This window comes from Podarcis filfolensis, assembly GCF_964270895.1.
Source record: "Podarcis filfolensis genome assembly, chromosome: 11".
Taxonomy (NCBI): domain Eukaryota; kingdom Metazoa; phylum Chordata; class Lepidosauria; order Squamata; family Lacertidae; genus Podarcis; species Podarcis filfolensis.
The window spans coordinates 18,038,055-18,063,199 of NC_139613.1; the positions used below are offsets into that span (position 1 = coordinate 18,038,055).

Here is a 25,145-nt window from a genome sequence, read left to right on the forward strand (position 1 = left end):
AGTGTCAATGGGAAAGAGCATGGAGCAGGTGAACGGAGTATGGAAAACAAGCCCTGCGAGGGAAGATTGAAGCATGTTTAGGCTGAGGAAAGAAGACTGGGGTGAGGTGAGCATGACAGCACTCTTCACATACCTGAAGGGCTGACACACTGAAGAAGATAAAGACTTAGGCTGTGTACATACCATACATTTAAAACAAATGTCTTCTCCCAAAGAATATTGAGAGCTGTCATGCCAGACAAATCTCATCTTTCTTTCTTTCTTTTTGTTAAAGTCACAAGTTTGGTGGATCAGGGGAATGCTGTGGACATAGTGTATCTTGATTTCAGTCAGGCTTTTGACAAAGACCCCCCCCCCCCGATATTTTCTGTGCTCTGTAGCCCGATGGAATGCCTGCCATTAGGTGCTTTGGCATGTTATTAATTAGTGGCATATTGACTTCACTAAATTGACTGCTCTGCCTCTGTGGTGGGAGGCAGGCCAAACTGCTTCTGAATACCAGTTGTTGGAGATGGTGGGAGAGGAGGGTGCTCCCGAGTTCAGATTCTGCTTGCAGGTTTTCCAAAGGCATCAGGTTGACCACTTTGAGAACAGGACTAGATGGGCTACTGGCTCTTATGCTCCTATGTCTGCAGTGATATGCGCTGTGGGTTAAACCACAGAGCCTAGGGCTTGCTGATCAGAAGGTCAGCGGTTCGAATCCCCGTGACGGGGTGAGCTCCCGTTGTTCGGTCCCAGCTCCTGCCAACCTAGCAGTGATAGGAATTTTGAGGTCTTAGATATATGGTGGGACGCGGGTGGCACTGTGGGTTAAATCACAGAGCCTAGGACTTGCCGATCAGAAGGTCGGCGGTTCGAATCCCCGTGACGGGGTGAGCTCCCGTTGTTCGGTCCCAGCTCCTGCCAACCTAGCAGTTCGAAAGCACATCAAAGTGCAAGTAGATAAATAGGTACCGCTCCGGCGGGAAGGTTAACGGCGTTTCTGTGCGCTGCTCTGGTTCACCAGAAGCGGATTAGTCATGCTGGCCACATGACCTGGAAGCTGTACGCCGGCTCCCTCGGCCAGTAAAGCGAGATGAGCGCCGCAACCCCAGAGTCGGCCACAACTGGACCTAATGGTCAGGGGTCCCTTTACCTTTACCTTACTGGCTGGTTTTGCTATCCATTTTATGCTTTTATGTCCGTATGCAACTTTATTGCTTTTACATTTTCGCTGATTCGAAGTGTTTCTGTTGCAGTGTGCATTTGACCTGCCACTCACCTTTTAAACTAAGGCATACAGCTCCACACCCAAGCAAATATTATACTTGCATTTGCAGAAGCAAACCCTGAGCAAACTCGAGATGCACATGCCTGGATCTGAATATTCAACCTCCGGTGAACTCAATTTCCTTAATGGCTGAATGATAACTTGGAAATCAGAAGATAAAAAGGACAGGGCTTTAGAAAAGAAAAAAGCACGTAACAAAAACTCACTTTTATTATCTTAGCAACAAAATCATGAACACATTGCAAACTGGATGTAAAAAGAACTTTAATCTCTAAAAGGAGGTGTTTTTTTTTAAAAAAGCTAGTTTTTTCTGACATAATAACACCGATAGCTTCTCTTCTTGTACCTAAACCTTAACTGAACAATTTCATTCATCCTGAAAACTTACATAAATATATATATACAGTATATTGGTCGCAGTCCAGGTTGGAAGAAATCAGGCACAGATAATCCCTTTGATTTCAATGGGCTTAAGCGTGCTCAGTTCTGCATTGGATCGTGGCCACCATTCTCAACTGCACTTTGCCGGCTGCGCTGTGCCGGAATCTTGTTCCTGGCTTTGTTTTTGAAGGGAAGCTGCTGTTCATCAGCATGGCAGCTTGGCTGCGTCTCATGTTTTGGAACAGAGAGCTGCACAGTTAACTGGGAGCACGTAATTTCAAGGGCACTCTTTTTTTCAGGAAAGTGGATCTGTAAAAAAAGATGTCTTTTATTCCCACTTACTGTGACTTAATAAAAAAAACCCCACCCCAAGCCATATTGCTATTTTTCTTAGTTTCGAACACAGAAAGAGTCCTGCTTCGTCAGATCAAATTGAGCCTTCTCTTCTCATGATGGTCAAGCATATGCCTCTTGGAAACCCAAGAGCAATAGCATTGAGGATTGCCAGCTTTCTTACTTGCCTTGGTACTCTGCCTGATTTCCCCCCTGAGAAGCTCAGGAGTACCTAGGTAATCCTACCACTTATGCTCACAGTACTCTTGGGAGGTAGCTCAGATGGAGAAATAGCAAATGGCCCAAGATCACTGGATAAACTCTATGGCTGAGCAGGGGGTTGTACCCACATCTCTCTATTCTGAGCCCACAATTCCAGCCCAGGGAAAGGAACTTGTTTCAGTCCTCAACTAGAGCCAGGGCTTTTTCGGCTGTGGCTCTGATCTGGTGGAATGCTCTGCCACAAGAGATTAGGGCCCTGCAGGACTTGACATCTTTCCGCAGGGCCTACAAGACAGAGCTGTTCCGCCAAGCCTTTGGCCAGGGCACAGCCTGACTCCCTCCTTTGGCAATCTACCCAATGGTTGCCATCAATTTGATTTGAAGTAATTTTTTAATGGAATGATTTTGAAATGTTCTCTTGTTTTATTGTTGTTAGCCGCCCTGAGCCCGGGTTTGGCTGGGGAGGGCGGGATATAAATAAAAATTTATTATTATTATTATTATTAGTCCAAGGGCCAATTCCTTTCTGGCCAACCTTTGGAGGTCCATGTCCCAGTGGTAGAGCAGGTGGAGCCAAAAGCAAAAGCAGACAGGGCAACAAACGTAGATTTTACCATTGTACAATGTGTACAACAGACATCTCTCTCTATCCTCCATCCAAACAAGAGGCATTATCAGAGTTCAAGAACACAAGCCGGCCAGGCAAAAACATTGTGTATGTGTGGAAAGTGGAGCCAGTGAGGGCGTGGCCTAGGAAGAGTTCAAAGGGCCACACAGAAATGCCCAGAGGCCATATTTGACCTCCATGCCCAAAGTTTCCCACCCTGGATCTAACACAACACTGGATATGGTATTTGGTGACAATGTAAATCTTATTCAGAGAAGACCCGTTGATCTCAGAGGTTCAGCTCTGTGACTAAGGCTAAATATCAGTTTGAAGGTAAAGGTAAAGGACCCCTGGACAGTTAAGTCCAGTCAAAGGCGACTATGGGGTTGTGGCGCTCATCTCGCTTCCAGGCTGAGGGAGCCGGCGTTTGTCCACAGACAGTTTTCTGGGTCATGTGGCCAGCATGACTAAACTGCTACTGGTGCACAGAGGACCATGACGAGTGCCAGAGTGCACAGAAACGCCGTTTACCTTCCCACCACAGCGGTGCCTATTTATCTACTTGCGCTGGTGTGCTTTCAAACTTCTAGGTTGGCAGGAGCTGGGACAGAGCAACAGGAGCTCACCCAGTCATGGGGATTGATTGGCAAGCCCAAGAGGCTCGGTGGTTTAGGCCACAGCGCCACCCACAGTTTAACTGCAGCCTGGCACATATATACTTGCAGATCAGACACAGGTAGCCCCCTGACAGTTCCTGAAGCTTCCCTGTTTTTCTGTCCCATCAGAGTTCTTTCCCTCCTTATTTGTGCTGGCCTTGAAAATCCTCCTCCCCTCTTCTCTTTCTCTCTCATATGTGGAAGCTGACTACATGTGTGCCTTGGTGCTCAAGCAAATCTCCATCTGATGTAGGTAGGACTTGTGGATGTTGGGGGAGTGTGGCATCCCCACAAAGCACAGAGAGCGTTGTGTGAAACCTCATCCCCTAGCAGCACACCAGCTATTGAAGAGGCTGCCCAATGATGATGATGTTGGTAAATTTATTAGCCACCCCTCAGCAAGTCCCAAGGCTGGCTACAACAATGTAAGATTCAGAATTAAGAGGGGCTTACAGTCACAGGAATAGGGTGCACCCTCAAAGCATGCATCTCAGGTGTCAAAGGCCAGGGCAAATAGGTGTGTTTGCAGAATACGCTGAAAGCTGTATCATGAAGAAGCCAGGCAGAATAATGCAGCAGCTGGGAATATAACTTTTACCTCTGCGATTTCTACCACCCATTCTGCTGTGCCCTATTCCATGGCCACCCTGAAGCTTTTTTTCACTTCGACAATCCATTCCACAACATCAAGAGATAACAACTTTTATTTCTTTTATTATTATTTGGGGAGGGTGTGGGTGTGTCATGCCCTGCTGATGATCTTTGCACAGGGCTTTGCTGACGCTCACAGACCTTGAAATCCATCTGGTTTTGCTTGATCAGCCAAGTCCTAATGGGAGAAGATACTTTTTAAGTCCTCCACGCCACAAATATGCTGGTGACCACTCAGAGAGGTGAAGACCAAAGGCTGTCCTTTGAAATGGAGTGGCTGAAAACCAGCTATGCAGCAGTCCTGTAATGGGTTCTCTGTGCCTTTTGAAAACAATGGGATTTAAGGATTTCAACTCGCTTGGCTAGAATTGAGAGAGGTTTATCAGAGGTGATTGCAACTCTGGACAAAACTATATCACAGGGCAATGGAGAAGAACTGATGTAAAGAAAGACACCGTTGGGGCTTGGATTGTGTCCCCCTCTCCCTGAAAAAAGTTTTACAGAGCTCAACACCAATTCGAGAGCTGCCACATAACTCTCAAAAGGCACCAGAGAGACTCTAGGGGTGAGGCTGAGGAGGGTGCTGTTGCTTTCTCGCCACTGTATTCCAGTGTCACCACAGCAGATACAAAAGGGGTGTGGCATTGAGGGAGTCAGGTGATGGCAGAGACCAATGGTGACTTGGGTAGTCTTGTAAAGCTGCAAACTCTGGCCCACCTCTTCAGTTTGAGCAACTTCAGACTTTGGCTGGGCTATCCACTTAGATGTGGCATTTAGCCATCGTGAATCTGGGCAGTGTTTTTAGATTGACCTTGAAGTTCTGCTAATATTATAAATTGTAAAGCTTAGGTGTCATGGCAGAAAGGTGGTTTACAAAAGCAACCAACCAAGCAACCAACAAATAATAGCAGTTGTTTCCAGATGACCTGTTTTTCGATCATTCATACTGATCTGCAGGGCCGGATTTAGGTTTGATGAGGCCCTAAGCTACTGAAGGTAATGGGGCCTTTTATATGTCCAGCTGTCCTTTGTCAACAACAAATTGTCACTGTTTTTTGTGTTGAATATATGCTATATGGTAATTTATGGACCTAATAAATATCTAAAGCCATTTACACATAACAAAATAGGAGCCTACACAACACAAAACACTGTTGCTGTATGTAAGTTTTATTTTATTTGTTTTTTTATCTTATATTTGGAGATGTACATCCAGGTTTTTTTTCCTTTAATTTTTTTTGGGGCCCCCAAGAGAGTGGGGTGCTAAGCTATAGCTTGTTTAGCTTATATGTAAATCTGGCACTGCTGATCTGTCTGCAGAAAGATAAGACAATTCTGTCTATTTTTTAAGCGTCCATACCGATTTGTTTCCAGGGCAGGTAGGTGACACTGCATGAAACATTACCACCCACTTCATACGGGAAGTGGCAGCCCTTAAAGATACCATACAATGGCTTTGGACTTGATTTGTGACCCACTTAAGAGATGGAGGAGAAATTCAATTCATTTTGCATTTAAAGGTAAGCCCTACTTAATGCGTACTTTACAAACAACATGTGAACTGAAACAGAGCCAGCATTTGAATTTGGCACTCCTCCAAATCTTGCAGTGTAGCTCTTCAACTGCGTGCAAAAACACTGCATCTATAAAAGCATATATTAATGAAGATAACAAACATCATTATATATGGGGAAATTGCTTTGCAAGAATGTGCGTATTAGATAAAATTGCATACCAAAAATGAGTCTTATTAGGAGAAATTTGCACTAAAAGGCTGGTGAATTTTGAGAAAGGCTTTAAAAATTAAATAAAATTGCAAACTGATATGGAAATAAGATTATAAAAATGAGAAACTGAGAGAAACCAAAAACTAACAAATTTCCCCATCCTTGCAAACTGTTTGAGACCATCGGGTCTAACAATATGGGACAGAGAAGCAAGTGAACTGGGACAGCTCAGTTGGCAGAGCATGAGACTCTTACTGTCAAGGTCATGGGGTTGAGCCCCACACAGGGCAAAAGTTTTCTGCATTGCAGGGGGTTGGACTAGATGACCCTTTTGGTTCCCCCAACTCTACAATTCTATGATACTACAGGAATGTTGGTTTAATTTGTACACTGCCATATTTCTACACTTACTCAGCCGGTAGTTAGAAGGATTTACCTGGAGGACTGTGGTTTTCTCTGTTGAGTTCCGCATGGCTTATATCTAATCTGTTTTTCTACTTTTTTATGTTTGCATTTTAAATAGCTGACTCCTTATACAGAGCCATTAGTCATTGGTGACATTGGCTTACCCACATTCTAGTGTGTCAGGGTTATGACCATTGTCTTCACCGAGACCTTAATCAGCACAGTGGCAGTGTAAAGAAAACAGAGGATAAGTCGTTGAGGCATTGGCACAGACATAAACAGCCAAGCTGTCTGGTAAAAACCTCATGTACTATGTTTGCTGAAAAAAAAGAGGTCAAGCTCACTGGAACTCACTGGAACTCATTTCTGGCACTTCTTGGGAGAACAAGGGAGGTGTTCAGTTCATGGTGAGTTTGAGCTTAATTTCTCAGGTGAATTGTACTTAAGGAAAGGTATCTGTGAGCACCATGGCTCAAGCTAGGGTATGCAGGTCCACGACCATCAACTTCAAGGTCAGCAGCAGCAATCTGGTTCAGTTCCAATTAATCTAACTGATTATTTCATTTAGTTGCAGCTCTAATCTCAAGGAATGTAAATTCAGAACCTGTTAAGCATTTTTGCTTAGGCTGCACAATTTATTTCACTTCAGAATACTGTAGAAGACCCATCCAGACTGGTATTTTATTGCAGGTATATTCTGCAACATGTCCTTAACACGATAATATTGCATTGGTGATGGATTTATTCCACTTTCTTAGTTTTCTGTGATGCTTCCTTTATGCTGCCACATGTTTGCTTTCCAGAGGGACTATAGCACAACAAAAGCCAGAGAAATAAAAGCCTGAACACTGGTGGTATAGAAAATTTTGGGATTTCAGCATGAAGCTATGGTATAGGCACTGAAGCAGCATGACCAAAAACTTGAGCAGATGCACAAAGTATTGAAAGTGGGCTTGTGTGTGACTGCCCCAACAGCATTAAGGGTGCAAATCATCATGAATGTGCAATAAAAGGGATGTCTACAGGTGCTACAGGTGCTATAGGGACACGGGTGGCACTGTGAGTTAAACCACAGAGCCTAGAACTTGTCGATCAGAAGGTCGGCGGTTCGAATCCCCGCAACGGGGTGAGCTCCCGTTGCTCGGTCCCAGCTCCTGCCCACCTAGCAGTTCGAAAGCACGTCAAAGTGCAAGTAGATAAATAGGTACTGCTCTGGCGGGAAGGTAAACGGCGTTTCCGTGCGCTGCTCTGGTTCGCCAGAAGCGGCTTAGTCATGCGGAAGCTGTACACTGACTCCCTTGGCCAATAAAGCAAGATGAGCGCCACAACCCCAGAGTCGGCCACGACTGGACCTAATGGTCAGGGGTCCCTTTACCTTTACAGGTGCTAAAGATGGCAGGGAGCTATCCGAACACTGAAACTCTGTGTTTCAGTGAGAGCCAGTGTGGTGTAGTGGTTAAGAGCGGTAGTCTCGTAATCTGGGGAACCGGGTTCGCGTCTCCGCTTCTCCACATGCAGCTGCTGGGTGACCTTGGGCCAGTCACACTTCTTTGAAGTCTCTCAGCCCCACTCACCTCACAGAGTGTTTGTTGTGGGGGAAGAAGGGAAAGGAGAATGTTAGCTGCTTTGAGACTCCTTAAAGGGAGTGAAAGGCGGGATATCAAATCCAAACTCTTCTCTGCCCTATAACCCTCTTGGGAACTTGAATTTTAACACACACACCCCACCCCCACACACCGCTCTCATAGACAAATATCCTTTGCAGCAAATTTAGATCCCTGGAACAATGAGAGGAAAGCAGGACGCTGTCAGGTACTCTCCACTAAGTACCAAGGGAGAGATTTGAAAGCTGAATCATATGGAAATACTCAGGTTCACTATCATCTGGAATCTCCCCTCACCTCTGTTTACGTTGCATCTGCTGTGTAATTGGCTGGCAGGCTGACTACTTAATTGTCTACTTTGTTATTGTTGGAATTAGCGCTGTGCCAAAATCTGTCATCCAGTTTCTAGGTAGGTTTCATCTTCAGTCTAAGACTCTTCCATTTTTCTGCCTCCTTCTTTGACGAATTTCTTTATAATTTCAGTGTGTGTGGGATTTCCTTTCATTTCATTTCTGATCATAATCATAGCGAGGTGGCCATGAGTGGGGTTTCTTTCCCTGGAAATGTTTTTCCAGCTCTCTGTCCTGGTTCTGGGTCTGGGTCTGGGTCTGGGTCTGGGTCTGGGTCTGGGTCTGGGTCTCTCTCTCTCTCTCTCTGTGACATCATAGGGGCAGAACTGAACCCCCACCGCACATCTTAACGAACCAGAGCTACAGCATTCTTTTGTCATTACTTGCCCTGCTTAAGAACCTTCTTTATTATCTCTTTAAAAAAAAAAAAGCCACCATTCCCTGAAAATTGCAAGAAGCATGTCCCTTTTTAAAAGGAGGAAATGGAAATGAGCTTCTCGTGAACTGGCCCTCGCAATGATCTCATTAATTTGCCTCCCCTCCTCCAAAGAAGCAGGAGGTCACGCGAGCAACAGCCGCCTTTAAAGGCTAATAACTTTGCTCCTTCTGGAACGTGAAATATGGGAAGTGCAGAATTGTTACTGGAAAGAGCAGTGAGACCTATTCCCATCGGTCACTGCTTCAGTGTGTGACATGCGAAATGTGTTTTTTTTTATTTAAAAAAGTCCCTAGTATAATAGATGTATGTATGGCTATTTCTCAGGCGTTTATTTAAAAAAAAACTCTCAAGAATTTAGGGGTTTTCTTCTTCTTCTTTAAAAAAATCTATTTCCAGGAAAACTTAGAAGAATCTGGCCATAAATATTATTCGAACATTTGCTGTTGTTTCTCTGCTTCAGAGCAGCTTGGGAAGGGAAGGAGTGGTGGGTTGAAGGAGATCTTAACCTCTGACTCTGCTTTCTCCACGGAATTCCCCCCTCATGGCTTTTACTCTATTGACCTTCCCTAAAGGCAGTTCCAAAGCTTGCCTTTATCATGTATCTGAAATCTGGATTGGGGGGGGGGGGCTACAGGAAGATGGGTATTTGCGAGGAGAAAGTGGCAGAGTTCTGAGCATGAGTTTCCTTTAAGAGTGTGTATCCCAAGAGATGGGATGTGGGTGGTGCTGTGGGTTAAACCACAGAGCCTAGGGCTTGCCGATCAGAAGGTCGGCGGTTCGAATCCCCATGACGGGGTGAGCTCCCGTTGCTTGGTCCCTGCTCCTGCCAACCTAGCAGTTCGAAAGCACATCAAAGTGCAAGTAGATAAATAGGTACTGCTCCGGTGGGAAGGTAAACAGTGTTTCCGTGTGCTGCTCTGGTTTGCCAGAAGCGGCTTAGTCATGCTGGCCACATGACCCGGAAGCTGTACGCCGGCTCCCTCAGCCAATAAAGCGAGATGAGCGCTGCAACCCCAGAATCGTCCGCGACTGGACCTAATGGTCAGGGGTCCCTTTACCTTTACTATCCCAAGAGATAAACAACTATACAATTTTTAGAAGACACCTGAAGGCAGTTCTGTATTGGGAGGTTTTTAATGTTTGGTCTATTGTGTTTTTATATTTTGGTGGAAGCATATAAATAATAAAATTATCATCAGCATCAGCATCATTTTTCTGCAGGGCTTGATCTCGACAGTTTAATGTTCTGGGTGTTGAGTTTTGCACATTCATGGATGCTACACAGTGGAGACAGCTATGCTTTGTATCCAGTGCTAGTCTAACTCAGAGTAGACCCATTTAAATTAACGCATCTAAGTTAGTCATGTTGGTTAATCTTAATGCGTTTATTTCTTTAAAAAAGTAAAATGTATCTTAATGGGTCTACCCTGAGTAGGACTAGCCCTGATTTATTTCTTTCTTTCTTTCTTTCTTTCTTTCTTTCTTTCTTTCTTTCTTTCTTTCTTTCTTAACAGTTATAAATTGCCATTATGATTTTGCCTAAGCTGGCACACAATTAAAGTGCATAAGGCCAGTTTGCCTTTTTCTCTTCACATATATGTGATGGTTTTTCTTACCAAGTGTAATTTTTTTGTTTGTCTCCTTTGCATTTTATTTTAAGTAAAAAAAGATTTTGAAGACGTGTTTCCAACTATTCCAGAAGAAGTAGCTTTTTATGACATGAAAGCATTAGGACGTCTCCAAGGTACTGCAAATAAAATAATTTATGGTAAATGAAATTACTGCTGCTGGGAAAATACTTGCCTAATGTCAGTGTGCAGTGGGGGAAACCAAAGCAATGTGCTTATGGGGATGTGCTTATGGGTCATACACACAGAAATGTGTATGAAGAATGCCAGGCCAAGGAATGGGGAATATTTGCTGAAACAAGAGTGCTCTGTGTTGAGACATCAGTCTCTTTATTGGAGGTTGGTAAAAGGTCTTGGAATGTGTCCTTTCAGTTCACCACTGGGCTGTCCCATTTTTTAAATGGCACATTACTCAAAGTTGCTATGAATGCGTAAAGTGTGTAAGTCACCGAAAGAATATTACAGGGGTAATGTGCATCACTCCTAGACGTACTACCTGTTCCTTATCAGTGAACCTTATTTATTTGTGAGATGCACTCTAAAGGAAGGAGGAAGAAACTTGGGTGATCTTTCAGCTAAATTATACTCAGAGCAGACACACTGAAATCAATGGATCTACTTGATGATTTGCATTGGCTATTACCCCTTAAATTTAATACGCTATAGGGATGGCAGATTCTAATAACTCACTGACAATGTTCTGAAGCATGCAATATAATCTTCTGACACATGCATTGTTGTCTTGCTGCAGCCTCCCTCAACTGCTGCTTTGGACTACAGCTCCCATCAGCCCTATCTGCATAGAACTTAATTTAAGTCCCTACTAGCACCAAAGCATGGGACAAGGGTGGCGCTGTGGGTTAAACCACAGAGCCTAGGACTTGCCGATCAGAAGGTCGGCGGTTCGCATCCCCGTGATGGGGTGAGCTCCCATTGCTTGGTCCCTGCTCCTGCCAACCTAGCAGTTCAAAAGCACATCAAAGTGCAAGTAGATAAATAGGTACCGCTCCAGTGGGAAGGTAAACGGCATTTCTGTGCACTGCTCTGGTTCGCCAGAAGCAGCTTAGTCATGCCAGCCACATGACCCGGAAGCTGAACACCGGCTCCCTCGGCCAATAAAGAGAGATGAGCGCCACAACCCCAGTCGGTCATGACTGGACCTAATGGTCAGGGGTCCCTTTACCTTTACCTAGCACCAAAGCAACATGTGCAGAATAACCAAAAGGGAGATTAGAATGCAGAAAGATAATAGTCTTCTTCAGGTATGCATAAAGGGGCAACTGAGAATATGTGGGCTAGCCCCACCTCTAGATGCCAGCATGTATGCTGACCATGGGCGCCTTCCCCTGAGGAACCAAATGCCCCCCACTGAACACCACAGTTCAGCAGCACACTAGAAGGGAGGTTATGGAATCGAATGCCCATCCACAGGCCAGAGGGTTGGTCTTTTAAGCCCCTGAAGTTCTCTATAAATTGGTGGAGCCTGCAAGTGTTAGCCGGGAGAAAGAGGCTTAAAGGTTTTATTTTTTAATTTATTTTACTTCATAAAATTTATATGCTGCTTGACCGCACCAAACAAGAAATTAAAATGATCAATAAACACAGTTATAAACAAGTTTATCCTGCAAACTCTAACCTCACTGTTCTTGCAAACATGTGTTTTACTACTGAACTGCCATCTCTCCCCAATAAGCAACAGATAACAATGATTTTCATCATGACATTCTTGCTCACTTTCCTGGGCCATCTGGCCTTTCATATTGGAAAGTTGGTTGGTGAGTAAGAGACAACTTTCCTCTCTTCTGGGAAGCCATTTCTCAACATCCATATTCCAAGAGTTGTCCCTATCGGTGCAAAAGGCCATCTTGAGATTGGCCTTTAAAGAGGATGATTGGGAGTGCATCCAGAACCCAAATTTGCACACAGTGTATGGGGGAGCCTGTTATTCTGTGTAATATAAATATTTGTAGAATTATACTTAAGTAATTATCCATGCAAGAGGGAAGATGTTTATGCATGCTGAAGCAAAGTTTGCTAGCAGAGGCTGAGATTTCACCGCTCCCAAGGGGACTTCATAGGAATGGAGATTTTCTTCTAACCTCTGGCCCGCTCGCCCTGACATACGACTTTAATTTTCGAGGGAAATTGGCACTGCGGCATCTTGGTACTGGTAAGCAATCCATCATCCTCAGTAAATGTGGGTGTGACAGTTGAAAATGCTAGCCTTCTTAAAGCCATGGTACAAGACATCTCGGATCCAGCCCACAGGAACCACAAGCCTTGGAGAAAGTTTCACACAGGAACCTATAGTGGGAAGATAGCTCCTGGGTCATTGCTCTCTCTAAATATCTTGAAACAGACCTCTTTGGAACGATAGTCTAGACTAAAGGACAGCATTGGCAGAAGATCAAACATGTGGCTTCGCTTCATGTCCCTGTTTAATGAAGTGAGTTCACAAAGGGCTTTCTCTCAGCCCCCTATTCTCTATCTCACAATCTCATGACATTCTGTTTACTAGCTGCTATTTTCTTGTACCCATTCTCGATCAATAATTGCCTGCTTGATCTTTCACACTATTTGAGCAATTGTTTTTAAAAAAGAAGAAGTTAGCGTGTGTTCTGAAGATGCTAATTGCCAGGTCCCAGTTCCTTCTCCTAAGTCTTTAAAAGTGAAATGTGAGCGGTAGATTACCCTGGCTTAATGGTGTATGAATGTGAATGTGCACAGACACACACTGCAAAATGCTAGGACCCTGCTTTCCCCACATTCAATATTCAGATGTCATTCACCTTTCCAGGTGTTGGACAATCATCTGGAGGTAGCAATGGCCTGGATGAATAATAATAATAAAAATAATAATAAATTTTTATTTATATCCCGCCCTCCCCAGCCAAAGCCGGGCTCAGAGTGGCTAACAACAGTAAAATGACACAACATTCTAAAATCAGTTCATTATAAAATTAATTCAAATCAGATTAATGGCAACCATTGGGCCAGAGTTCTGTGAGGATAGCCAAAGGAGGGAGTCAGGCTGTGCCCTGGCCAAAGGCCTGGTGGAACAGCTCTGTCTTGCAGGCCCTGCGGAAAGATGTCAAGTCCCGCAGGGCCCTAGTCTCTTGTGACAGAGCGTTCCACCAGATTGGAGCCACAGCCGAAAAAGCCCTGGCTCTGGTTGAGGCCAGCCTAACTTCTCTGTGGCCCGGGACCTCCAAGATGTTTTTGTCTGAAGACCGTAAGTTCCTCTGTGGGACATACCAGGAGAGGCGGTCTCGTAGGTACGAGGGTCCTAGGCCGTATAGGGCTTTAAAGGTTAAAACCAGCACATTAAACCTGATCCTGTACTCCACCGGGAGCCAGTGCAGCTGGTATAGCACCGGGTGAATGTGATCTTGCAGCGAAGACCCTGTAAGGAGTCTCATCGCGGCATTCTGCACCTGCTGGAGTTTCTGGGTCAGTCTCAAGGGCAGCCCCAGGACTGTGACTGGATATTGAGAAGATGGAGGTGCTGAGGGTAGATGGGGCCATGTCCAGGAACTGGGGTATTCCCCCTAAAGGAACAAATAGAAAACTTGGGGGTATTCATGGATCCAGTGTTGTTACTTGAGGTCCCCTCACAGCTGATTTGCCAGCTGTGATGCTTCCTGTTCACAGTAATCAATACTCTAGTACTGTATTGGCCTGAATAGAAGCCTCACTTTCCCCCCAAATTCCAACTGTGAAAAGTTAAAGTGTGGCTTATATCTGCCACCTTACAGCCAGGAGCGCGGGGCAAACAGCGCCAGGAGAGTGGTAAAGTGGTCCCCGCCCCACCTGCAGTCCCCCATCCTCTTCCCCAAGGCAGGGACGGGAGAGAGTAAGGAAGGGGAAAGGCCGTTGGCAACAGCTCCCTGCTGCCGCTTTCCAGTATGCAGCCAGGAGCTGTGAGGAATGGAGTGGCTTATATTCAGGTATTTGTTCTTTTTTTTCTTTTCCGCCCTCCAGTTTTAAGGGTGCTGCTTATATTCGGGTACAGCTTATATTCAGGCCAATACGGTAATTGCCCTGTTGGGCTACTACATTACCCTACTGCAGCTTGTGCAGAATGCAGCCACCAGACTGTTGCCTGTGGTGTAGTGGTTAAGAGCAGTAGATTCGTAATCTGGGGAACCGGGTTCGCGTCTCCACTCCTCCACATGCAGCTGCTGGGTGACCTTGGGCCAGTGACACTTCTCTGAAGTCCCTCAGCCCCACTCACCTCACAGTGTGTTTGTTGTGGGGGAGGAAGGGAAAGGAGAATGTTAGCCGCTTTGAGACTCCTTCGGGTAGTGATAAAGCGGGATATCAAATCCAAACTCTTCTTGCCTGATGCATCACTGTAGAATCATGCAACATAAATTCTTCAGCAGCTGTGCTGGCTGTGTATTTGCTACTAGGCATAACCCAAGGTACATTAGTGTAAGCCCTGAACAACTATCTATCAATTATTTATAAAGTAGTTATAAATGTAGACAGTGAATCTGAGTAACCTCTGACCAGAAATTATATATATACTGTATGTCTTAACAATTTTGTCAATCACATCACACTACACCTTCTGTAAAATAATCACGCTTCGTCTCCAAATAAGTGAGATTTGTTACCAAGACACTCCTTCTGGCAACCTATTCAAGGCTTCCATTCCCCTAAAAGGTAAAGGAATTTTAAATTTCCAGTCTAAATTTACTCATTTCCTGTTTATGTGCATTTGCCCTCATGCCAACAATTGTCCTTTAATATAAGGAGGTTTTTTCTCACTCCACTTGATGTTCCTACCATAGCTCTATTTACGGAGACTGTGAGTGTCCACCTTCAGCTTACATTTTGCCAGACTAAACAATATTAAGTCTCCTCTTTTTATTCCGTCTGGGCACTTTAAATGGTTTTCTGTGAGCCAGTTCTTTTGCCATCACCTTCCTGAAAATGGTTGACCACAGTTGTACACCCTGTCCCAATGTGGTCTTCCTGGTGTCTTTTACAAAACTTCCAGTGTTTACACTCCCTCTGCTTGGGCTGTTGTTCTTAATTCTCCACATATCATATGTCAAAATGTGCCATATTTGGTCTATATGAGGGGTAGCTAACCTCGTGCCCTTCAGATATTGAAATATCATCAGCTCCAGCCAGCATAGCCAACGGTCAGGAATGAGGGAGATGTAGTTTAGTTCCATGTTGGCTATTCCTGGTCTATATATTCTAGAATTGAGGTAAATAAATGACTGAAATTAGAATTCCAGCATATGGTGGGGTGTGGGCAAAAAGTCAGGACTCAAAACAGGAGGCCATTTGGGGATGAATTCACCACATGCGCTCTCTCTCTCTGTGTGTGTGTGTGTGTGTGTGAGACCATTGAAAAATGGAAATGGCTTTGTCTTTGCTGCTGCTGCAGGCATTGTTCCCTTCTCAGAGGCCCAATCACCATTTTCTTTCCTCACAAACCCTAGTAGACACAGCACAATTCCAGGCTATTAGGGCTATCTCCACTGGCGGCTACCATTGAAGACTAACACGTTGGTATTGTGTTAAAGAACTTTGATAAGCAAGCACGTACTTCATTAGAAGTATGAATCTCATGTGCAAGCCTTTAAGCAGCCCACATTTGTTATGAAGATTTTCTGCAACCTTCTCTACGTACAACAAATTCATTTTCAAGTTCCAATCATTTTGCAGCTTCTGTGGGAGTTACATTCTGGGGATTGTGCATAAACCTGACATCACATGTAGTCAGAACAAATTCGGATCCACCCTGAATGAGCATCCCTACATTTCCGAAGCCAGTACACCAAGATGACCTTGCCCCCAATCACAGGAGCCAACTCCTAGGGGCTGAGGTCTTTTTACCCCCCCCCCCATTTTAGGGCCTCCCCAGTGGATTGGCATTGTCATTCAAATGGTGTGTGTGCATCATGTCTTGTGACTGATTAAGCAGGGCAGGGCTTAGCTGCCCCCCTTCCACTATTTTATTCAAGTTGGCACCCCTGCCCCCAATGCAAGGCAGACAGCTTTTAAGCTCTCCACCTTGCTTACCAGGCTTTGGGAGGGTCTTGAGAAATCTTGGAGAGCTCCACAAGGTCTTGCAAGAGCTTCCCAGAGCCCTAGAGACTCTCAAAACCCAATAAGCAATATGGAGAGCTTAAAAGCTCTCACCACAAAGAGCTCTGAAGCTCTCCGCCTTGTGTGTGTTTAATGTGTGTGGTTGTAGCTGCACATAATGTTGCGATCGTCAAGTTAATTGCATGCGAGTTGCAAGTCGACTGTCTTTACAAGTGAGCTTCCCCAGCTTGATTTGGAATGAGCCTCACTCAACTTCTCAAACTGATAGGATCTCAGTTGACTCCTTTAATCTCAGTCTCATTCCTAGCTAAGCCTTTCCACACCCTCCCACAACACTGCCTTTTACATATCTGCTGCCAGCAACACCTCCCAGCAGGGCATGTGTAGGATTTGCAAGATTACAAATGATTCACAGAGACCGGATTAGAAGGGACAACCTTTGCTTGGCACTGTGCAGCTAACAACTGTATACAAAACTGAAACTGGTCAGATCTCCTTCGTTTCCTTCCCTTGCTAGTCTGACCCATAACTGATTCCCTCCATACAACCATTTCTAAATCACTTTATTTTCTGCTCACATTACAAGGCATCTCTTGAGCTCCAAGAAATGATATATATATCCATGGAAGATACAGTTTCATGGCTCCTAATATGCAAGGGATGCCAAAAACAATATCAAATGATTTCTAGTGTGTCTGCTGGGATGTCAGGAATAGTGGAAGCTACCTTTTCCAAGGTTCCTGTAGCTCAGGATGGTTGAAATAGTTTCTAGTGCCTAAGAGAAGCTTCAATAGGAATCTTCTTCATCATCATCTCCACTACTATTTGGGTACAGAACAGTAGATGTGGGGAAAGTTCACAGTGAGGTGGGCCCATTGCTACCTGGGACCTAAACGATCCCCAAAAGCCTTAAGGAGCAAACCCTTGAATTTGCCTTTCCAAAATCCACCCCTCCCCCTCCCTGACATATAACAGATGATTCATCATCTCCAACTGAAGTCAGGCATATTGCTGAAGTAAATTTATTATTCATCAATTACCAAAAAGAAAGAAGCAACTATTTACATGCCTTCTTTTGATCTATCATGTGCAATTTAGTCTTCCGCTGCCAACAGCCTGTGTATGATAAATGGGTCCTTTTACTTAGTATTAACAAGTCTCAATTATGTTTACACGATACAATTTGTCATGAGGCCATAAATGGTAAGGCTGGACTTAAGACTGATATTATTTGAGAAGCATGCCAGGCAGTTTCCCCACCACCACATAATTCCACCTCAGTACAGCTCCTTCTGACCAGTCCACTCACACTTTCTCCAAGCACGTAACAATTACTACATTAATTCCTCTATCCTGACTTCGAACTAAACATGTCTCTTGTGACCCCTCAGCTGCATACAGAAGGCGTTTCCCCTCTCTGCCATTTTCTTTTTCTTTTATCACATTGTGGAGAATTCAGGACAGAGGCCTAAGAAAGGGAACAAACAAGTGGCTAGGCCTGCTGCCCTCCAGATGTTGCTGGGTTGGCCAGCGGTCATGTTGGGAGTTGTTCAGTGATACCAGGAGGGCCACAGGTTGGCCAATAGAGTGAACTTACATTGCTGCAGGCCAGTGAAGTCATTTCATATCTAGGTGACAGGTCTCACATTGCTTTGTCGGTGTATTTTTATTGTATTTTATTATTTTTATTTTATTAGACTTATTTACCACCCTTCATCATAAGATCTCAGGGCGGCTCACAGAATAGTGTAATGCGAATAATGGATTAAATTGCACAGTGCTTGGTCTCATGCCTTGAGGAGCACAACCATCACATCTGGATGTTCTGAGAGAAAGGTGCCAGGTACACTGTGTTGCCATAGCAACACCAGCGAGATCGAGTGTATGACTTGCTGAGTCATTCACCCTTCCATGTAGAGATGGGCACAATGATCTCTAGGACATCGCTTTCATTAAGTTCTGTTGCAAGTCCTGATGCTATCTGACTCTGAATCTATGAGAGTCAGGGGAAGAGGCTGTAAGTTTCATTCAGCAGCATTAGCTAGCATGGTGATAGTCTTAGTGGATCTGTACATACATATCTTCACTTCAAAGGCCAGAACTGTATATAGCAAATAGCATTTAGCTTTCTCTCTTGTCTGGAGACAATAAACACTTTGTTACTTTGAACCGTGTGGGAGAAGAGTTTTACCCTTAACCAGGGACTCTGGAAGAAGCTGTCTCCTGGGAGCAGGAAACCTCTGAAAACTCTGCTAGGGCTCTGCTTACTCTGGTGATACATCACACCGGCTTCCACAAGTCACCAACATGCTACGCATTGGTCCCCATCCAAATATCTGAATTTAGGCCCCATCTACACTGTCCCTTTTAGTTTTGCAACGGTCCTGTGCAGTAGACTAGGTTAGGTTAATAACAGATACACAAAACAGCAGCTCTTGTCAATAAATTGTGGGGAGTGGAGTACATGGGGCCTATAAGGTTGTGCCAGTCCAAAGTGCATGCTTACAGTGGATTAAGAACTTAATTCGTTCCAGAGGTCTGTTCTTAACCTGAAACTGTTCTTAACCTGAGGTACCACTTTAGCTAATGGGGCCTCCCACTGCTGCCACGCCGCCGCCACATGATTTCTGTTCTCATCCTGAAGCACACTTCTTAACCCGAGGTACTATTTCTGGTTTAGCGGAGTCTGTAACCTGAAGCATCTGTAACCTGAGGTACCACTGTATACTGCTCCAGCCTCCTCCTCTCTCATTACACTAGAACTCATATGGAAATCCAACAAAGCTGAACGTTGGAAGATTCAAGATAGACAAAATAATGTACTTTTAATTCTGTGCATTAACTGTGGATCTTGCTCTCACAGTTGGCCAGCAACTTGGATGGTTTTAAAAGAGGATGAGACAAATTGATGGAGGGCAAGGCTATAAATGGCTACTAGCCATGAATGGCTATGTTCTGTATCCAGTGTCAGAGACAGGATGCTATTGCCCTTATGTCCCGCTAGCAGGCTTCCCATCTGGTTGGCCAGTGTGAGAACAGGATTTTGGACCAGACGGGCTACTGGCCTCATCTAGCAGAATTCTCTTAAGTTCTTACCAACGGGCTGTCTGGGAAAACACTGAATAGCTGGCCTGCTCCCACGTTAAACCTCTCTTGGCAACTCAGTAACTTACCCAAGCACTTTTGCTGGTTAGGCTGTATTTAGTTGAGGTTCTCCATGACAGGAAATGACAGTGCCCTTGTTTTTAAGATTATACTGTTTTGTACTTAAGATTATACCCTGCCATTTCGAGTTATAATGTAATTTGCATTAGGGTTCATGCCCTCCTTGTTAGGTTATGTTTAACCGTAAACTTCTAAGACAAGGTTGGCGCAGCATCTCTGAGTGATCAGCAAGGATTCTGACTCTTGTCTTTTCGTCAAAAAAACAAAACAATCAGAAGGCTCCCTTTTTTTCTAAATTAGGCTACTGAGATTAACACAGCTGCTGGTGGTAGTGAGAATTAGGAATGCGTTTTTGTGTAAGTAAAAACAAATTCCTGGGCTCATCATACGCTCAAAGTCACCCTGTTAGTTAATTCTCCACAATCAATTTCAACGTCTTGCAATTTTCAGAATGAAAATAGAGAAGCTTTCTGTATGAAGAAAATGAGACAAAAATTAAAATGAACATAGAAATGCTCCATAAGGTTGAATATTGTCCCACTAACTGTCATTCCAGAGCATTATAAACGTGACCATTTTTTCCACGAACTTATTCAAGTTTCCGACACTGGCCCTTTTAAAATATGTTAATTGGATCATTATTACTGTGGTCCAAAGTCTGCCAGATCTGGAGTGCTGTTCTTTTTCCAGCTTCTGGCAAGGAAGATCATTGCAGCTGTTAGCAAATGTGCTATTGTTTCTAGATCTACACCTTAATATTCTTTGTTACAGGTAGCATTAAACTTATTGTATCGTTGGTTCTGAAGGCCCCTCTCCTGATCTATGGACATATCTGTGAGGCATAATGCAGTGTTAGCTTTCACACAGTACCTTCAGTGCTGGCTCCAGGGCAAAGGGTCTCCATTGGGCCTACAAGCCCCCTCCTCAGGGACTTCCTGGGTGGTCCAGCAGTTATGACAGTGGACAGACTGGGAGGAATGCCAGCAGGACTTGCAAAGGTAGACTTGCGGCTGGTATCTTCTGTCCCCCACAGTGCAGTGCTGTGTATACGACTGTATCAAATACCCACAAGATTAAAGGGTAGGCAACGTACTGATTTTCTAAGTCAGGATGAAAGGAGAACAAAAAGGAAGGAACCGTGGCAAGTTCTATTTATAAAAAAGGCAAGCAGATCAGCAGAAACCATCTTCTGAAGACTATGACAGCTAGCAGGGTATAGTCTGAAGACACTGGGTGTCAACCCCTTGCTGAAGCTAAGCAGGTCTGGGTCTGGTTAGGGATAAAGTCGCAAACAACAGCCATACCACAGAGGTTTATCAGACAACATTTCAGAGTTGTCTGCGTTCCACCTGGATATTGGTTATGGTTCAGGTTATGTCCATGTCATTCTATGACTAGAATTTCAGCCTTTGGTTCCCTGCACAGGCTATCCATATAAAAATAATAAGCTGACCTCATAATATCATACATCTGAGGAAATAGGCTCTAGTCTATTGTTATGTACTGAGTTGAATAGGATCCAAAATGCAGCAGTCTGATTGGTCTGCAGGACCCAATCCAGCTCCAGATGGACGTGAATCCACAACCTGATTGGCCTACAGGAGAATTCCAGAATTAGCCAATCACGTGCAGCCCATTGTGTAAATAATGTATATAAAGCAGATACTTTGGGGGAACTTTCATTCCTCCTCCCACTATGAGCTGAATAAAGAGCATGAAATCCACTTTCGACTCCGATTATATTTCATCTATGAACGGTATATGCCACTATACATTTAAAGCAGTTTCAAAGCAGTTTAAACAGCCATGGTGTCTCCCTGGGAAGTAGTTTCTTAAGGGTGGTGAGAGTTGCTCGGAAGACCCTATTTCCCTTAACAGAGCTACAATTCTCAGAACTGTTTAAAAGTCAGTCCTTCTTCCCACGGACCTCTGGAAACTGTAGCTTTGTGGGGCAGGAATACCAGTGAAATATACTCAGAGTCGCAAAGTGATTTCAAGCTCTTTATTAGCTCGTAGTGGTGAGGAGGAATGAATGGAAGTCCCCTCAAAGCATCTGCTTTATATACATTATTTACACAATGGGCTGCACATGATTGGCTGATTCCAGAATTCTACTGTAAGCCAATCAGGTTGTGGATTCACTTCTATCTGGAGCATGATTGGGTGGTTCCTGCCAACCAATCATACTGCTGCATTGTTCTTGGACCAATCAGGCTGCTGCCTTTTGGATCCTATTGTTCTAGGACCAATCAGACTGCTGCAGTTTGGATCCTATTCAACTCAGTACATAACAACCAGGAACTTGTAACAACTTTGGCACCCTTAACAAACAAAGCCATGACTTCATTAAATGTATACTACAGGCGGTGCCCTAGTTGCAAACTGACTAATATGCCTCTGAAAATTCCCTCTTAAGCGGAACCTTGGATTTCAGTAAGGATTAATCAACTTCCTTTTTGCTTGAGCAGAGCAAAGCTAATAGCTAGAGAACCAGTTTTCCACTTGTGTACAGCTTGAATGTTGACTCCATATAGTCCCAAACATCATTTTAGACTCTTTGTAATAATCAAATATTATTATTATTGCCCCTCATACTTTTCTTGGAAGTCAGCTTCTTTCTATTTTTAAACATATCCCCCTTTAAAACATTTTGATATCTGTTGAGTTCCATCAGGGCACACAGCATGGTTCAATACCTTTTGACCTCGTTGTTTTCTCAGCTTTACCTTTTTCCTTGTGGCTTTGAAGCTGAGAGTTCCTCTAGGGTCCTCTCTCTGTGTGTTTTTTAAGTACACAGAAAATGAGTTTATACGTTGTACATTTTGTCTCTTCTTTCATCTTTTCCTCTTTATCGGTCACTTCCCTTTTAAAACTGGCCTTTGACAAACCAGGTTTCCATTGACATCACACAGTTGTATGTGTGTACCTTCAAGACAGTGCCTTTCAAGAGAACTTGTAAAACAACAACAACACACACCACACATACACACACACACCTATTAAGCAACATATAATCATTTCTTTCTTTCTGAAGAATCCAAAGTGACATGAAGAATTTCTTCCCTTCTTTTCATATTTCTTCAGGAGAGCTAGTGCTCTTATTCTTCCAACATATGGCAGGTGAGAGAAGAATGCTGAAACTGATAATTACATTCCACATGCCTTTGTGAAACGATTTCATAAAATTTTCTTATTTATTTATTTTTAAAAAAACATTTCTATGACTGCTAAATCATAAAAATATATATCAAAGTGGTTTACAAGATTTAGAAAGATTAAAAACCACACAATAGGAAAGCGTTCAAAAATTTAAAACAATTCAAAAGCTGAAAAGTTAAACACAAACATCAATAAACCACTGTTGGAAGAACGAGCTCTTAATTGCCTGCATAGGCCTGGCAGAATAGAAAAGTTTCCAGCATTTAAAAGTTGGCACAGAAGGCAGTAGTAGAACAACAGTAGAACAGATCATCAGTAGAACAGATGGTTTGCATGCAAAGAGTTCGAAGGTCAGCCCTTGGCATCTATGGACAGGGCTGACCCAAGGCATTTTTCTGCCTGAAGCAGACATGAAAATGGTGAACTCCCTGTGGGAACTGTAGTTTGTTAGGAGTGTTGTGTTGTTAATAATAATAATAATAATAATAATAATTTTTTATTTATATCCCGCCCTCCCCAGCCGAAGCCAGGCTCAAAGCAGCTAACAACAGTAAAATGATACAACATTCTAAAACAATTTGACACGATATGGTTTCCGTTCCTGACTTTCATAAATACTTTTCTTGAGAGTTCATGACCTCCCACTACCCACAGTGGGTTTTGGAGGGCCACATCAGACAGTTGTTTTACTTATTCTTTATCTGATTTCAGTGCTTATCACTTCTTTCCAATCATATACTGTCACAACACATGAGAGATCTGTACCTGTTTGTTCTGTTATTGTTGTTCTTTATTATAGTGCAATTTGCAAATATTATTATTATTAATGCTGAAGTGAAATTAATATTTATTATTTTATTTGCTGTAGTGAATGATGGGTGAAATTTCTTTATTTTCTTCTTGTTTAATTGGTGTAAAACTAGTCTGTTTAAAAAAAAACCAAGAAGAAATCTAGCACAAAATGGACAACTCTCCATAGCTCCTTCTTCTAAAGTGAACAATTAAGCACATTCACCAACATGCACATTCTTGGATCAAGAATATCCATTAGGGAAAGATCTTGTGTTGACTTTGCTAATAGAAATGAATTCAGGGAGAATATGTAAGGTTGGTGCATTGCCAACGCAAAGAAAAACCTTCTTAAAACACTGCTAGATCCCTAGATCCCCCCCAAAAAAATGCTCTAAGAAATCTCAAGTTTCATTTCCTCACAAATGAGCTCTGCCTTGTCCTGCTGAAGAGAAATCATGTGATCTGGGTGCCAGAGCAAAACTCTGCAAACAATTCCAAAGAATACAAGCTTTTCCCAAAATAGGACGTGCCGAAATGAAAAGCTTCCCCCCAAAATAATTCTTAAGGTATGTTACCTGTATGATATGACTCCAAAATTAGCAGGATCCAACGGCAGTTTTAAGGTCTGCAACCTTCCCATTCACCTGAAGAATGTCACCAATCTTATTGATCTTCCTTTAGTTTATCTGCAAAAATCTAGGGAAATTTTGACCGAGCAGAAAAAAGCTCCAAGTTTATCACATTTTTTTCTTTAAATGAAATTCAGCAGCTTTTCTGCACATCCTCCTTCCTCCAACAGTCCCCAGAGCTTCAACTTTAGTTGAAGAGAGAGTTGCGTGGAGAAAGAGTAGAAGAGAGAGCTGGAGAACAAGAAAAAACAGACTTTTTAGAGGGTGCGCCTCACTTGCGCAATTTTTGCTTATGGCCGTGGGGCCCCAGAACATAGCCTCTGTGTAATTGGGGGGGGGGGACTCCTGTATATGAAGGGTATTGACAACCAAGCATGTGGTGAGCATATGGGGTGGATGGCTGCCACAGGAACTGGCGTTCCGATTCATTTACTCATGGCAGGGTGTGGCCAAAGTTATGGATGGCTGACAGGGGAAGGATGAGAAGATGGCATGAGTTGCGAGTGCAACTGTGTCAAGTCACGCAGACTGATCTTATTCATAGGGACCTGCCTTGTATTGACCCAGGCTATTGGTCCATTTAGCTCAGCTTTCTCTAAACTGACCAGCAGGTTTCACACAGAGATTTCTCCCAGCTGCACTTGAAGATGCTGAGGATTGAACCTTTTGTATGCTCTAGCGCTGAGCCATGACCCTTTCCCTGAGGCTGGCAGCTTATCAGCCAATGAGGCTTCTGCAAGTCTCTGACATGTGCCATGGGTTGTGCATTCTGGAAAATGCACTGTTTTCCTAACAGTGAAAATAATGTCAGAAAATAGCCATCTAACTCCTGAAACACCACTTGGAGGATGTTTGGGGTGGCAAGTAAGCTGATGTAGTGTACCTGAGATTTGTGAACTGCACAACGAGCCCGGTTTGTCCAAACAAAGTTTTATTGGGCAAGTAGTTTTGCAGCTCTTGCTGCCATCCAAGACATTTTGCTACCTGAGGCAAAGGATGTTTCCCACTTGCAAAGGCACTAAACACTCTGGCAGCTGAATTATATTCCAACACTTGAG

The 25,145-nt window shown here is 43.7% G+C and overlaps 1 long non-coding RNA gene across 1 annotated transcript; it reads right to left on the reverse strand.

Moving 5' to 3' along the window:
* Positions 1-1,256: 1,256 nt before the first annotated feature.
* On the reverse strand, positions 1,257-24,613 carry LOC310744709. The gene is made up of 3 exons (XR_014539688.1): positions 24,034-24,613; positions 20,378-20,607; positions 1,257-1,960 (listed from the first exon to the last, which is right to left on the reverse strand). It is a non-coding gene; the product is annotated as an uncharacterized lncRNA (long non-coding RNA).
* Between the last annotated feature and the right edge of the window lie 532 nt (positions 24,614-25,145).